The sequence below is a fragment of the Dendrobium catenatum genome, unplaced genomic scaffold (assembly GCF_001605985.2).
Source record: "Dendrobium catenatum unplaced genomic scaffold, ASM160598v2 fragScaff_scaffold_1497, whole genome shotgun sequence".
Lineage (NCBI taxonomy): Eukaryota > Viridiplantae > Streptophyta > Magnoliopsida > Asparagales > Orchidaceae > Dendrobium > Dendrobium catenatum.
Genome location: NW_021319959.1, coordinates 2,183,846 through 2,201,753, shown reverse-complemented (window position 1 = coordinate 2,201,753; position 17,908 = coordinate 2,183,846).

The window sequence follows — 17,908 nt, the reverse complement described above, 5'->3', positions numbered from 1 at the left end:
CGTTTGATTGCTGGATCAACGATCTTAAAACTCGTCCGGCCTATCACAAACCAAAATTGAGGAACTCTAAAGTTATAATCGCCTCATGTTATTTTTTGATCGTTGCAAAATGAAATGATATTTTAAACACAAGATGTAAATATGAAGACATTCGTGGGTTGTGATTTTCGTAGCTCGAAAAGCATTATGGAGAAGCTATTTAGATCTAAGTGTCCATGCTAGATTAGAATTTCACCTTGATTTATGGATAGATCGAACCGTTTAAGGATTCTCTGAGCTTATAGACTATCTTGAATAATTCATAGGAGGATGCCTCGAGCTCCCAACGTCTAGAACAGAGCACAAAGGCTTGTAAGTTTCTAGCTCCGGCTCTTCGAAGATCTCGGCCTCCGTGAGGTTCTTAATGATGGGTTCGACTTTGGGGATTGTGGGCGAGTGAAAGTTCGTTAGGGAATGTTAAGTCTTAAAACTAGCCTGTATGCTACCAAGAGGAGGGTGGAAATTGGTATTTTTTAAATAAATGGTTCTGTTCTTAGGTAAAAGCACAACATTAAAAAAAAACCAATTTCACTACAAGAGTAGTGGATGCAGAAATTAAATGCGAAACGTAAAAACAAGGAAAGATCACATCGAATCTATAGTGGCTAGGTTCAAATCTTGACCTACCGTCGACTCCTTGAGGCACCTCTCGAGTATTGCACTTAACTAAGTGTCCTCTCCTTTAGCTCCCATAATTAGGATATAAGACTTTACAATAGACTCCTTTTCACAACCCAGTTGTGGTAGAGAACTGACTCCTTTTGCTTCCTCCTAAAGCGGACAGAGAACCGACCTTTTGCTGAAGTAGACACTCCCAAGAACCCTCCAATGATGAAGGACACAAAGAAACGAGATGCCGACTTGGAACTTTTTTGGAGAAACTTCGTGACCTCTCACAAACTCCACACTCACAAAGTCCCCTCTCTCTCTTTCCTCTCTCTCTCCTCTCCCAAGGCTCTCTCAGGTCAAGACAGCAACACCTCTAGTCTTAGTAATAAGAAAAATTTGGGTCCTTAAATAAATTTTTAAGAACCAGACATTATCATCTAGGACGATATTTCTAATCATCCTATAACGATCGTACAACTTAAGCTCAATCAGCTGGACCGATATAGGAATGATCAAAGAAATTTGTTAATCATCCAGGCCGATAAGAATATCGGCATGTACGATTAGTTTTAAATCACAGATTATCGGTAAGACGAATCGTCTCGGAAAGGAGTACTGGATGATCCATAATTAGCTTGATTGTCCCGGCCGATTCACGATCGTCCCGGACGATTAGTGTTCAAATCGAGGCCAAATTTCGTCAGGAACATCGCTCTGAATAGGTGCTGGGTGAGGTTGGTTCGTACCAGGACATTGTCTCAGTCGATCTGCGATATGCCAGTCGATGTGAATCATATCCAATAAGCCTTAATTACTTTCAATAATTACCAGATTGATTAGAAATAATTATGCTTATCGTCTAGGAGATTTAAATGGATCGTCCTGACCAATATCCTAAAATATAAGACATACCTAAATTGATCAGGTGGTGATTCTTTCTGATTTTGGAGCCTTATCGTCCTGGCCGATACGAGTATCGTTCAGGAATGATGTGCTTAATTGACGGGCTGCTCTAACAGGATGCCCTAATTAGGATTTTTTGTTTTTAGTCGTGATTATCATGGATGATATGAATATCGTCCAAGGTCGATGTACTCAAAATAGAAAAACACACGAATCTCCCAAAGTTGTGTATGGTGCAAGGTTACTTAGCATCGGACTACTTTTTACAATTGACTCAAGAAAGGAAAAATTACAGCTTTGACTCAACTAAATCTCCCAATATTGAGCTAACTTGAGTTGCATTCGATCTGTGGAACTTAAAAAGTTAGTAAGGCAAGGCACCGTGAGAAACATGAATGTTTGATATCACAAAGTCTAATCGATAATCTTAGATTCACAATAATCTCCGCCCTTTTTGATGATGTCAAACACATCAGAAAAGTTCAAGCAATTATGGCAGTTTAATAAAAATAGTATGACGAAAAAAACTACACTAAGTCCAAATCAATTACAAGATACAACAGACTACTCCCCTTTTGACATCAACAAAAGGTGGGAAAAACAATAAAAACATAAAATAAAAATATAACATAAACTAAAAAAACGTAAGAAAAACAAACTACATAAATGAAAAATAAACTAGTAAAACGAGGGACCCTGTTCATCAGACGAAGGAGGGTGGTGTGGTGGCTGCTGGAAGTAAGTGGAAATTGCAGCAAAACCATTGCCCCCAACCAGGTCATATTCCTGGTCATGCCTGGTGCTGCTGGTGTGCTACATAGGCATCGAACCAGAGGAGTCCTCAGCGTGCTGGTACTCTGGTGTGCTACAATAAGTCTCGAAGCAGGTCTCCTACTGATCAAATCTCTCCCCAACTGATCTAGCTGAAGAATGCTGGTGTGGAGGAAAGGTTCAGGAATAGGAGCGAGAGCCTCCTCTTCCTCGGCCCCCTAAGCTTCCTCATCTCCTTGGTTTGAGACGAGATAACTGTGAGGACCGTTGTAAGAAAGCTATTTGAAGTAGAAGGTTGCTGAAGGTGCAGGGAGGTGTCAGGATATTTGAAATTGGTATTTGGATTCCTAGAACAATAAGTAATAGAGGTGTCATATAGCCAAAATTGGTTTCTTCTTTATTGACCTGGATCACAGATTACTAGTCAATGATCAATGTGAGAAAGTTAGGTTTTGTGGCATCTGAGATTCTCTATGGGCCAAAATGTAAAAAGGTGCAAGCGAAGAAGAGAGTGATGTGGATTCTGTCACCACTTTTGGAATATAGTAAGTGGCGAAGGATGCTAGATTCTAACATCTTTGAGTAAAGAGCTAGTTTCTCCAACATGAACGTTTCATTAGTTATTGCGAGAAATTGCATTTTCATAAGACAAGATCAAAGTTAAGGATAAGAAATAACGGGTCATGCAGCTTATCCTAGTGGCGATAGTTGCAACAGGTTAGCACAATCTGATATGTGATCACGACTGGAACGACAATTCAAAAAGAGGTGAAGAGCAAGTGTAGGAAGAATTTATGTGAGGTTTGGCATAGAAATTCAAAAAAGAAGTTCAAAATTAAAGTGGGACGTGAGGGTGTGAATAAAGCAAAAGACATGGTGATTAAAAAGGTCTAGTACTGGATAGGAGAGGTTGGACTGGATTGATTGTTCGAGAGAGGGTATGCTACTTGACTTATATCTATGATAGGCAGCCTGATCATCTGCCCATACCACCCAGAATTGAAGGGTCCGTGTGGGCCCTCGAGGAGCTTTCCAAACATTTGACGAGCATATTACGCCAGCCATTGCCAAGAAAAAGCGGAGAAATGTAAGTAGAAAGCCAAAGGGGAGGAAAAGATGTGAAAAAAAATGGCTGGATTGGTTCAATTTAAAGTGTCCGGCCGGATCATCCAGGACGATCACAGTATGTTTCAGGAGATCTGGCATAATTATTGCTGTTCACTAATTGGTCAAAAAGGCAGTCCTGATCATTCTAGGGACGAATCATTATTCGTCCTGGGATGATTAGCACAAAGCGATCATCCCGAGGAGTCCAGGCAGACGAATTGTTGAAAAGCAAATATGAATCTACGGTGATTAGGGTGGATCGTCCAGATTATGCTCAATAATTAAATCGTACCGTCGAATTTTAAAATATTTTAAACTTGTGTGCCACGTGTATTGTCCGGTAAAACAGTGGGTCGTCCAGCGATGATTGTCCAAAAATGGAATCGTCCCAACGACTTTTAAAGATTCTTAAATTGTACCTGACACGTGTAATCGTCAAGAACGAACATGTGTTATCGGAATGGGACAATTACAATACAACGCATCGTCCAGGATGAAAAAAATGTTATCAAACAAAACGATCAAGATGATTTGTAGCGAGGACGATCATACGTCTAGGACGATAAGATTATCCAGGACAGATGAGAGAAAAGTCAGAATATTCCATCAGTGGAGTTTTTTGAAATAAAGAACAGCCGAGTCGTCCAGTAAATATTTAATATCGTCCATGGATGATGGTGACACAAATTTAAATCAAAAGGACAGGATGGAGATGATCAGAGAAAGGCCAAAAATAATAAAATCAATAAAAAATAACAACGATAACAAAAGCATAAAAAACAAATATAAATTTTTTAATCAAGGGCATGGAACATGATTATAGGCTCCATGTGATTGATTTTTAAAAATTTGTAGTTAATGAGTTTAACAACTTCAAAAATCCAAAAATTGTAAAAAATATCTGATCATGTTAAATCCTAAAACTCTGACTTCTTTAGGCAAAATCTTTTTGTTTGAAATTAAAAGGCCTAACTAAGAAAAAACATTTGGATAAAAAAAAGATATCCATCAAGAGTTGGTTTCAAGAAAAATATATTATAAAATAATATATCAAAGTAGTTTGTTAAATACAAATTCAAATTTAAGTCCTTAAAATCTCAAGTGATATAATGAAATCTTCTTAAGTTTTAAGAGTTTGAAGAAAAGAAGATGCTTGCTTTTTTGATGGGCTCATTTTAATGCCTTTATCATTGAATGGTGCACTTTGCGCATCTTTGATTTTTGATAACACTGTATATAACTTTTTTTTTTTGCAATTTGACATCATTGCGCATCTTTACTTTTGGCATAATTGGCCATTTTTTTTCAAAGTAAATTCTTTTCAAAACTTATAATATTCTTTGTTATGAGTATATCTTCTACGATATTAGAGAAGAAGAAAACTCACTCTCTAAATTATAGGGAAGAATACAACCATAAAACAGAATTAAAAATCTATATGAGAAGTGCATTTGATAAGATAACGAGAAAATATTAAGTAACAAAAAAACTTTGTATTATTATAAATATAAGCTAGATTACTGAATAGCAAGGAAAAAAGATCTTAATTGCAAAATCCATTTGTTCGTTATGATTTTAGGCTTTTGTTTATAACAGAAAATTTCACCACCAAAATGGTTAGAGAGAAGAGACAACAATCATAAGTGATTTTACCCCTTTAACAGATTAAAGAATTGTAAAATATTGACTACAAATTTCAAAAAAATAAAAACAGGCATAAGATATAAACTTCAAGGTGATTTGGAAGAGAAAACAAATTAAAGCTAAAAAAATAAGTAAAATACAGAGGAACATCTACAAAAAGAATAAACAACAAAAAAAAACCTAAAAAAATAAAGCAAGGTAATCAGATATACAAATTAGAAAATCAGTAGAAAATCAAGTTATGCATTAATGTCATCTATCTTGTACCCAATCTGACCCTTTAAGTGCTAAAAGTATCGAAGGTCAGTGGTTTAACTAAATATGTCAGCCAGTTGATTCTCAGTTTCACATGGTGTAACTCAATGTCTTCCCTTAGTCACATTGATCTATAATATAATGATGCTAATATAATGTGCTTAGTCCTTGAATGTGGATAGATTCTTAGAAATGCATATGAACTTGTGTTGTTACAAAAATTGGAGAATGGCGCTATAGGTAATTCTAAATCAGTAACTTGCGTTTAGCCAAAGGATTGGGCCACCAAACTTCTAAGCAATGTACTCAGCTTAAGTAGTGGAAAGAAAAACCATAGTTTTAATTTTCTACTAGAACTGGGGACTAAGACTGTCTTATGAATTGGCAAGTTTCTAGTAGTATTTTTTCTATCCACTTATATCCTGAAATCAGAATAAATAAATTCAAAAAATCTCGAAGAAGTGTTGTGCCTAGGGATATATTCCTTGGTTTTGGGTCCCTAAAAGTTATCTAAGAATATCTCTTAATGTAGTCAGGTGAGAATTCTTTATGGTCAAGCCTTGAAATCTAGCACAAAGACAATATGCTAAACATTATATCAGGTCGGCTAGCAGTCAGGTGAAGTAAAGTTCCAATCATCCCCTCTTATACTTCTTCTGATCAACTGATTTTTTCATTTGGGTCCTTGTCTAATTGAATTCCTGAGATATCGGGGAGGTATTAATTGGCTGGCTTGTCTATTTCATATTTCTTCAAGAATCCTTTATTGTACTTTATTGGCTCAAAAAAGTTTTCATCATCTAATTGTCCTAATGCTAAAACCCAAAAAAGTAGGACAATTCTCCCATCATACTCATCCAAAACTTCCTTAACTCATTGTTTTAGAAAATACATTACATAGCCTTTTATAGAAGATCGAAAAATTATATCATCGTACATAGAATTTGAACAATGAGTAAATCAATCTCCTATTTCCTCAGGAAAAGGGGGGGTCTACACTCCCTTAACAAACTTCCTTTCTAGTAAAAATGGTGCTAGCCTCTCATACCAGCTTTTGGGGGTGCCCTGCTTTAAATCCATATAAGGCCTTTTTAATTTAAAAATATGTTTGGAAATTAAGAACTCTCAAACCTGGGGGTTGTTCTACAAACACATCCTCTTTTATTTTCCCGTTTAAAAAGGCACTCTTAACGTCCATTTGGAAAAGCTTAAATCCCTTATAACAGGCAAAGGCTAATATCACTCTAATAGCTTCCAGTCTAGCTACAGGGGCAAAAGGTTCTCATCTAAATCTATCCATTCTATTGTGGTTATACCCCTTAGCCACTAATCTTTGCCTTATTCCTAACTACCAACCTAGATCATTCACCTTATTCTTAAAGACCCACTTGGTTTCCTATTGAGTCTAATAATTAGGTGTTAAGCCTAAGTTAATGTTTCCAGGCTACCAAGAGGGGGGGTGAAATTGTAAAGTTTAAAAAAATTTTAAAACCCTCTTTTTAAAATTATGTTGAACTGAAATGAAAATGTTTCTTTTAAGTTTTTGTAGAAAAAGTTTTTCCAAACCACAGAAGTTTTTAAGACTAAATTAAAATGCGGAAATATAAACACAGTAAGTAAATGACACCAGATTTTAGTGTTCGTTCTAAAACCAGACCTAACAATCCACTCCCTAGAGGCACCCTCTGAGTATTGCACTAATACCAAATAGTGGACTCTCCTTTTGCACCCACAGTAGAGGCGGAGAAGCCCTTACACACACTCTTTTCACCATCCCTGGTGCGGCCAAGAGAACGTCCGTCCTTTTAAATAATCCCCAGGTTGGCACGAGAAACCGTCATCCTTTTATACTCTCCTAGTGTTGGGCAGAGAAAACCTTCGGCTATTCAACACTCTTTCCAAGTGTAAGGCAGCGAACCCTTCGGACATTCACAACTCTTCCAGTGTAGGCAGCGAACCCTTCGGCTATTCACCTCTCAAGTATAGGCAGCGAACCCTTCGTCTGTTCACGACCTCCAAGTACGCAGAGAAATCGATCTCCTTGACAGTATAACATTTTGATCGGAAGAAAAACCGGGAGCTCGCACTGTAAAGGTAACTTTATCCCTCACGCAAGCTTCTTCAGCCAAAACCCGTGAACATCAATAGAGGGGAGGGGAGGATATATTTTTTTAAAATATTATAATTAATTATAATTATTAGTATTTATAATTAATTATTAATTAAATATAATTGATATTTAATAATTAGCATAATTTAAAATATATATAATATTTTTAACTAAAATAAATTTTTAATTGAAGATGATGAAAATACAATCAATTGAACATATTATACGTATTTTTTTTGACCAAAATTGGATTTATAATGATTTTTTAAAGAAATCTAATTTAAAATATACTTAAAAACTATTTTAAAATTAATTTTAATTAATGAAATGACGACGAGCGACATGGTAGGCTCTGATTGGCTTTGCGGTATGTTGGAATGATTAGCAATGATTGAGATGGTGGCTCAATCATTTGTAGGATTGAAACGGCGACAGGACCCTTGCAGTTTCTACTTAAATTAGTCAACCGTACCACAGAGTGTTTGATCATCTGTCATTTCAAACAAACGGATGTGATCCAGCTAATGAATAACACAGCAGAGGATTAGACCATGGGAGTTGATACAGAGGTAGATATGATGAGATTTGGAACGTTGATTGCTGGATCAACGATCTAAAACTCGTCCTGCCTATGCACAACCAAAATTGAGAACTCTAAAGTTATAATCGCCTCATGTTATTTATTTGATCGTGCAAATGAAATGATATTTTAAACACAAGATGTAAATATGAAGAGCATTCGTGGGTTGTGATTTTCGTAGCTCGAAAAGCATTATGCGAGAAGCTATTTAGATCTAAGTGTCCTATGCTAGATTTAGGATTTCACCTTGATTTAATGGATAGATCGAACCGTTTAAGGATTCTCTGAGCTTATAGACTATCATTGAATAAATTCATAGGAGGATGCTCGAGCTCCCAACGTCTAGAACGAGCACAAAAGGCCTTGTAAGTTTCCTAGGCTCGGCTCTTCGAAGATCTCGCCTCCGGTGAGGTCTTAATGATGGGTTCGACTTGGGGATTGTGGGGAGTGAAAGTTCGTTAGGGATGTTAAGTCCTTAAAAACTAGCCTGATGCTAACCAAGAGGAGGGTGAATTGGTATTTTTTAAAAAATGTTTCTTAGGTAAAGCACAACATTAAAACCAAAACAATTCACTACAAGAGTAGTGAATGCGGAAATTAAATGCGAAAGTAAAACAAAGAAAGATCACATCGAATCTATAGTGGCTAGGTCAAATCTTGACCTACGTCGACTCCTTGGAGGCACCCTCCGAGTATTGCACTAACTAAGTGTCTCTCCTTTAGCTCCCATAATTAGGCATATAAGACTTTACAACAGACTCCTTTTCACCAACCCCAGTGTGGTAGAGAACTGACTCCTTTTGCTTCCTCCTAAAGCGGACAGAGAACCCGGACCTTTTGCTGAAGTAGACCTCCCAAGAACCTCCCAATGATGAAGGACAAAGAACGAAGATGACGACTTGGAACCTTTTTTGGAGAAACCTTCGTGAACCCTCTCACAAACTCCACCTCACAAGTCCCTCTCTCTCTTTCTCTCTCTCTCCCTCTCCCAAGGCTCTCTCAGGTCAAGACAGCAGCACTCTAGGTCTTAAGTATAAGACAATTTGGGTCCTTTAAATAAAATTTTAAGAACCGACATTATCGTCTAGGACGATATTTCTATCATCCTATACGATCAGTACAACTTAAGCTCAATCAGCTTGGACGATATAGGATGATCAAAAGAAAATTTGTTTACATCATCCAGGCCGATAACATATCGGCATGTACGATTAGTTTAAATCACAGATTATCGGCAAGACGATCGCTCGGAAAGGAGGACTGGATGATCCATAATTAGCTTGATTGTCCGGGCCGATATCACGATCGTCCCGGACGATTAGTTCAAAATCGAGGCAAATCGTCCAGGACATCGCTCTGAATAGAGCTGCTGATGGTTGTTCGTCCAAGACATTGTCTCAGTCGATCCTGCGATATGCCCAGTCGATGTGATCATATCAATAAGCCTTAATTACTTTCCATAATTACCAGATTGATTTAGAAATAATTATGCTTTATCGTCTAGGACGATTTAATGGATCGTCCTGACCAATATCCTAAAATAAAGAATACCTAAATTGATCACGGTGGCTGATTCTTTCTGATTTGAGCTTATCGTCCTGGCCGATACGAGTATCGTCCAGGACGATGTGCTTAATGATGGCTGCCTTAACCAGGATGCCCTAATTAGGATTTCTGTTTTTAGTTGGATTATCATGGATGATATGAATATCGTCCAGGTCGATGTACTCAAAATAGAAAAACACAGAAAATCTCCCAAGTGTGTATGTGCAAGGTTACTTAGCATCAGGAACAACTTTTACAATTGACTCAAGAAAGGAAAAATTACAGACTTGACTCAACCTAAATCTACCCAATATTGAGCTAACTTGAGTTGCATTCGATCATGTGGACTTAAAAAGTTAGTAGGCAAGGCAGCCGTAGAAAAACATGAATGTTTGATATCATCAAAAGTCTAATCGATAATCTTAGATTCACAACAATCTCCCCCTTTTTGATGATGTCAAACACAATCAGAAAAGTTCAAGCAATTATGGCAGTTTAATAAAAATAGTATGACGAAAAAAAACTCACTAAGTTCCAAAATCAAATTACAAGATACATCAGGCTACTCCCCCTTTTGACATCACAAAAAGGTGGGAAAAACAATAAAACATAAATAAGAAAATATAACATAAACTAAAACAAAACGTAAGAAAAACAAACTACATAAAATGAAAACTAAAACTAGTAAAACGAGGGACCCTGTTCATCAGACGAAGGAGGTGTGGTGGTGGTGGCTGCTGGAAGTAAGTGGAAAATGCAGCAAACCATGCCCCAAACCAGGTCATATTCTGGTCATGCTGGTGCTGCTGGTGTGCAACATAGGCATCGAACCAGACCACGTCCTCAGCGTGCTGGTACTGCTGGTGTGCTACATAAGTCTCGAAGCAGGTCTCCTACTGATCAAATCTCTCCACCAACTGATCTAGCTGAGAATGCTGGTGGAGAGGAAAAGGTTCAGGAATAGGAGCGAGAGCCTCCTCTTCCTCGGCCCCCTAAGCTTCCTCATCTCCTTGGTTGAGACGAGTAACTGTGAAGGACGTTGAAGAAGCTATTTGAGTAGAAGGGTTGCTGAAGGTCGGGAGGTGCAGGATATTGAAATTGGTATTTGGATTCTAGAACATAAGTAATGAGGTGTCCTATAGCCAAATTGGGTTTCCTCTTATGACCTGGATCACGGATTATAGTCAAATGATCAATGTAGAGAAAGATTAGGTTTGTGGCATTGAATTCTCTATGGGCCAAAATGTAAAAGGTAGCAAGCGAAAGAAGAGGAGTGATGTGGATTCTGTCACCAACTTTTGGAATAATAGAAGTGCGAAGGACATGCTAGATCGTCTTAACATCTTTGAGTAAAGAGCTAGTTTCTCCAACATGAAAGTTTACATTAGTATTGCGAAGAAATTGATTTTCCATAGACAAGTCAAAGTTAGGATAAGAAATAAGGGTATGCAGCTTATCCCCAGTGGCGGATAGTTGCAACAGGTTAGCACAATCCTGATATGTGATCACGACTGGACGACAATTCACAAAAGAGGTGAGAGCAGTGTAGGAAGAATTTATGTGGAGGTTTGCATAAAATTCAAAAAGAAGTTCAAAATTAAAGGGGACTGTAAGGGTGTGAATAAAGCAAAGACATGTGTGATTAAAAAGGTCTAGTACTGGATAGGAGAGGTGGACTGGATTGATTGTTCGAGAGAGGGTAATGCTACTTGACTTATATCTATGATAGGCAGCCTGATCATCTGCCTCCCAGAATTGAGGGTCCAGTGTGGCCCTCGAGGAGCTTCCAAACATTTGACGAGCACTATTACCGCCAGCCATTAGCAAGAAAAAGCGAGAAATAATAAGTAGAAAGCCAAAGGGGAGGAAAGATGTGAAAAAAATGGCTGGATTGGTTTCAATTTAAAGTGTCGGCCGGATCATCCAGGACGATCACAGTATCGTTCAGGATGATCTGGCATAATTATTGCTGTTCACTAATTGGTCAAAAAGGCAGTCTGATCATCTAGGACGATCATATATCGTCTGGGATGATTAGACACAAGCGATCATCCCGAGGAGTCAGGCCAGACGATTGTTGAAAAAGCATATCATCTAGGTTGATTAGGTGGATCGTCCAAGATTATGCTCAATAATTAATCGTACCGATCGAATTTAAAATATTTTAAATTGTGTGCCACGTGTATTGTCCAGGATAAACAGTGGGTCGTCCAGGATGATTGTCCAAAAATGGATCGTCCCAAGCGATTTTAAAGATTTTAAATGTACTGACACGTGTATCGTCCAAGACGAACATGTGTATCGGATGGGACAATTACAATAAACGCATCGTCCAGGATGAAAAAATGTATCAAACAAGACGATCAAGATGATTGTAGCGAGGACGATCATACCGTCTAGGACGATAAAGGATTATCCAGGACGATGAGAGGAAAAGTCAGAATATTCATCAGATGGAGTTTTTGAAATAAGAAAAGCCGATCGTCCAGGTCAATATTTATATCGTCCTGGATGATGTGACAAAAAATTTAAAATCAAAGGAAGGATGGAGATGATCAGAGAAGGCCCAAAAATAATAAAATCAATAAAAAAATAACAACGATAAAACAAAAGCCATAAAAAAAAACAAAGTTTTTTTTAATCAAGGCATGAACATGATATAGGCTCCATGTGATTGATTTTAAAAATTTGTAAGTTAATGAGTTAACAACTTCAAAAATCCAAAAAATTGTAAAATATCTGATCATGTTAATCCTAAACTCTGACTTCTTTTAGGGCAAAATCTTTTTTTGAAATTAAAAGGCCTAACTAAGAAAAAACATTTGGATAAAAAAAAGAGATCCAATCAAGAGTTGGTTTCAGAAAAATATATTATAAAATAATATATCAAAGTAGTTTGTTAAATCACAAAATTCAAAATTAAGTCCTTAAAAATCTCAAGTGATATATGAAATCTTCTAAGTTTTAAGAGTTAGAAGAAAAGAAGATAGCTTGCTTTTTGATGGGCTCATTTTATGCCTCTTATCCATTGAATGGTGCACTTTGCGCATCTTTTGATTTTTGATACACTTTGTATATAATTTTTTTTTCAATTTGACATCATTGTGCATCTTTTACTTTTGGCATCATTGGCCATTTTTTTCAAGCTAAATTCTTTTCCAAAAACTCTTAAATATTCTTTGTTATGAGTATATCTTCTAGATATTAGAGAAGAAGAAAACTCACTCTCTAATATAGGGAAGAATAAACCATAAAACAGAATTAAAAATCATATGAGAGATGCATTGATAAGATAACGAGAAATATTAAAGTAACAAAAAAACTTTGATTATTATAAATATAAGCTAGATTACTGTAGCAAGGTAAAAAAGATCTTAATTGCAAAATCCATTTGTTCGTTTGATTTAGGCTTTTGTTTATAAAAGAAAATTTCACCACCAAAATAGGTTAGAGAAAGAGACACAATCATAAGTGATTTTACCCTTTAACAGATTAAAGAGATGTAAAATATTGACTACAAATTTACAAAAAAATAAAAACAAGGCATAAGATATCAATTCAACGATGATTTGAAAGAGAAAACAAATTAAAGCCTAAAAAATAAAGTAAAAATAAAGAGGAACATCTACAAAAAGAATAAACAACAAAAAAACTAAAAAATAAAGCAAGGTAATCAGCATATAACAAATTAGAAAATCAGTAGAAATCAAGTTCATGCATTAATGTCACTCACACCCAATCTGATCCTTTAAGTGCTAAAAGTATCGAAGGTCAGTGGTTTACTAAATATGTCAGCCAGTTGATTCTCAGTTGCCACATGGTGTAACTCAATGTCTCCCTTAGTCACATGATCTATAATAAAATGATGCCTAATATCAATGTGCTTAGTCCTTGAATGTTGGATAGAATTCTTAGAAATGCAGATGACACTTGTGTTGTTACAAAGAATTGAGATGGCGCCTATAGGTAATTCTAAATCTAGTACTTGCTGTTTTAGCCAAAGGATTTGGGCCACACAACTTCCTAAAGCAATGTACTCAGCTTCAGTAGTGGAAAGAGCAACATAGTTTTATTTTCTACTAGACCGGGAGACTAAAGACTGTCTTATGAATTGGCAAGTTCTAGAAGTACTTTTTCTATCCACCTTATATTCTGCAAAATCAGAATAAAAAAATTCAAAAATCTCGAAAGAAGTGTTGTGCCTAGGGTACTATATTCCTTGGTTTTGGGTCCCTAAAAGATATCTAAGAATTATCTTAACTGTAGTCAGGTGAGATTCTTTATGGTCAGCTTGAAATCTAGCACAAAGACAAATGCTAAACATTATATCAGGTCGGCTAGCAGTCAGGTGAAGTAAAGTTCCAATCATCCCTCTATACTTCTTCTGATCAACTGATTTTTCATTTGGGTCCTTGTCTAATTGAATTCCTGAGATCATGGGAGTATTAATTGGCTTGGCTTTGTCTATTTCATATTTCTTCAAGATATCCTTTATGTACTTTATTTGGCTCAAAAAAGTTTCATCATCTAATTGTCTAATGCTAAACCCCAAAAAGTAGGACAATTCTCCCATCATACTCATCTCAAACTCCTTACTCATTGTTTTAGAAAAATCATTACATAGCCTTTTATCAGAAGATCGAAAAATTATATCATCGACATAGATCTGAACAATGAGTAAATCATCTCCTATTTTCCTCAGGAAAAGGGTGGATTCTACACTCTCTTTAACAAACTCCCTTTTTAGTAAGAATGTGCTAAGTCTCTCATACCAAGCTCTAGGTGCCTGATTTAATCCATATAAGGCCTTTTTTAATTTGAAAATATAATTTGGAAATTGGGAACTCTCAAAACATGGGGCGAGAGGATTCCTACACTGGAGACGTAGAAGCTTCACTTGGAAGTTCAAAGGATAAGAATCTCTACTTGTGAATTGGGATTACTTCACTCTTTTCCTCTTCCTTCTAGATTCCTTGAGAAGATCTATCAAGGAGATCCGGTTCTCTGCCGACACTTGAGAGTGTGAATAGATAAGGGTTCGCTGCCTAACACTTGAGAGTGTGAATAGCGAAAGGGTTCATGCCCTACCTTGGGAGTGTTGAAAGCCGACGGGTTCCTGCCTCATCATTAGAGATGTGTGAATAGCCGAAGGGTTCGATCTCTACACTTGGAGTAGTTGAAAAAAAGGTCTCTGCCCCAACTAGGAGAGTGTAAAGGACGACATTCTGCCAACACTGGGATTGTGTAAAAGGACGATGGTCTCTGCCGCACCGGGAGTGGTGAAAAGAGTGTGTTGTAAAAGGCTTCTCCGCCTTGCTGTGGTGCAAAAGGAGAGTCACTATTGTATTAGTGCAATACTCAAGAGGTGCCTCTGGGAGTAATGTAGGTCTGGTTTAGACAAACCACACTAATAATACTGGTTGTCATTTGCTTTACGTTTTTACATTTCCGCATTTTAATTTAGTCTAAAAACTCTGTGATTGAAAAACTTTTTTTTACAAAAACTTAAAAAAACATTTTCATTTCGTTTCAACATATTTAAAAGGTTAAATTTTAAACTACCAATTCACCCCCCTCCTTGGTAGCCTTTGGGATTAACTTAGGCTTAACAACTAATTACTTTAGTATGTTCTCCACAAGTGTATCAGGCATCGTTTCAAAACATTTCATAAGTTGAACACTTTTTGATATAACCTGTAGATGCTTAAATTTGCGAAACTGAAACCACCTGAGGTTACTCTATCTAGAACTGGCCTCCACTGGATTTGACAATATTTCCTTTTTGATTTTTTGGAAAACTACGTATAGTCTATACTGTATCTTACAGTCACTTTATTTATCACTATGGTGGATGCTATTCCAGGAAGGTTACAACAAAACCCAAAACCCTAAGAATTTAAGGTTTTGATGGAGTTAGAGTAGAAACATACCTTATGCAGATGGACTATAGAAGAATGTTGCTTATGCACAAATTAAAATGGCCAAAATATATTAATAGTTTCTCTTTTGTGCTTTAAAATCTGAAGTACTACATGAGGTTTTTATCTTTGCAAAAATGCGGTATTAGTTAGTAACATTATTTGGATTGATAATAGCATTATGTTATAATCTTATGAATGGTAAAACTGAGCGTTTAAGCAATCCAAACTCCAATATCTTTTGACATTGACTAACTGAACTCTGTTTCCATGAAAACCTAATGAATCGTATGGTATTTATCCTGACATGAACATAATTCTACACAAATTGTCACTGCTTTGCATGCACTAGTAGGGAATAAGCTGAATGCGAAAGTCAATAAATTCTTCGATGTTTACCTACTGTTATATGCGTAATAAATTAACGTGACTAAATCAGAGCTCTAAAAGATCTTACACATTTAACTCATGACAATCTTCTTGCGTTCATCCATGCTTAGTGACAAGGAGTAAAGTCAAAGAAAAAATGATTGCAGGTGGAACACGAAAGAGAGAAGAATATTGCACTATCAAAGGAAAGTCAGAGAATGAACACTCACAAAACTTGTATGGTAGAAGATGAATTCATCATACTGATAGGACCAATTTAAGATAGCGTTTTTAAAGAGAAGTCCAGAAGAGACGGTAGCAATGGAAAGAGGTAAGTTTAAAACAGAAAATGTAATAGTTTCTATGAAGAATAATTTTTATGAAATGGCAGAAAATTCCAGTGTCATATCAAGACCGTATTGCCCTAAACTCAAAGCCTGATTTTCTGCTAGCAAGTTGATTAAGGAAGGTAGGAGAAGTACCAATTGGTAAAGAAGGTGGAAGATAGAATTTGCAAAGACTTTGCGTGTGCAACTCAGACTTTAGACTTCATCTGAGACTGAAAAAAAGAAGAAGTAGTATCAACCAAACTTTGCTTGATGGCAAGATAATAACCAATTGTCATGATCACTTAGAATCAATATAAGATGTAGTGTGACTTAACCTATGCTATCAAATTATTTGAAGTTTTAACACATGCATGATGGCATAAGGAATTTAAAAAGATGTTTTCATGCTAGTAGTAGTTTAAGAAAACTGAAGAGCCTCAAAGAAGGAACACAAATCCTTAGGAAAGATCATGCTTTAATGGAATTAACAAACCACATGAAACTGACTTGGATGAATATGAACTGACTAATAAAAATGTTGAAAATTAAAAAACATACTCTATTGCTATGATATGCATAACAAAGGATATTAAGAAATTTTAGAGAGAAATATGAGAGCAAGAACAAATAGAATCAATTATTATTAATCGAATCTTGAATATATGAACTTCGTCAATTTACAAACGTCACAATAAAGAACTCTCGAGTATAATCAGCGACCACCCATAAACTGAAAATTTTCAAATTCATAACTCCTATATCCCTAAATCAATGAAAATCTTCTCTTCAGAAGACAATCATATGGAAGAAAAAGCATAAAGATTATTTTTCCTAAATGTTATATTAATAATTATTGGATCTTTGATAGGACATATACTGACACACCTTATACTTTGAAATGATGAAATCTAATTTTTGGTTGTGGAGAACTAGGCATTCAAGTTTGGTGATTGGCTTTTTTCCCATTGCTTCTAAAATGGAGTTTAGCTACAAAAATAACAAAATTCATTTAAAACATGGCCGTTTTAGAAAGCAATAATAAAGAGCTCGTTTCCCTAAGCGAAGTGCCTAAAGATGCATAAACCTAGACATATCATATACATGCATGCTGATTATAAATTTCTTAAAGGTTAGTTACCCCATGTTTGTCCCAGGTTCTATACATTTGAGAGTATTTACAGATTGCTCTCACACAAAACCTCGTGGGAGCATATGGTACTGGACAGCGGATTGTTAAACATTGCATTTGTTGTCTGTTTTAGTGGCTGGAGATACTACTCAATTCATAATCTGGAAGCCAGACGATTGTGGGCAATTTACATGACTTGGATGATAATACTACAAAGAAAGTGGTTTAGATCAGGTATGATGTGAATTCCAAAAAAAATAAATTTATAGACAATGTTGTTATTGTTGTTGAAGTCTTAAGAATATAATTTTTATAGTTAATTATGTCACCTATGTGACAAGGCTTATTAATGTAAAATTTTACCTATAGCTTCATATTAAAGTCCTTCAAATGGGAAAGAATTAATTAATGAAAAATAAGAGGTAATACCCATCTTTACATGCAGATTTCATTTCTTAATTCCCTATACTCCCCTACTTTCTTTTTTATTTAAAAAACTAATTTCTGTATCGATTATGCATGACTTTGGACAATAGGAGAACTTTGTACAATTCTAGTATGAAATCTTAAGGAGAATTACCCCAAAAGAACTTAGTGAGA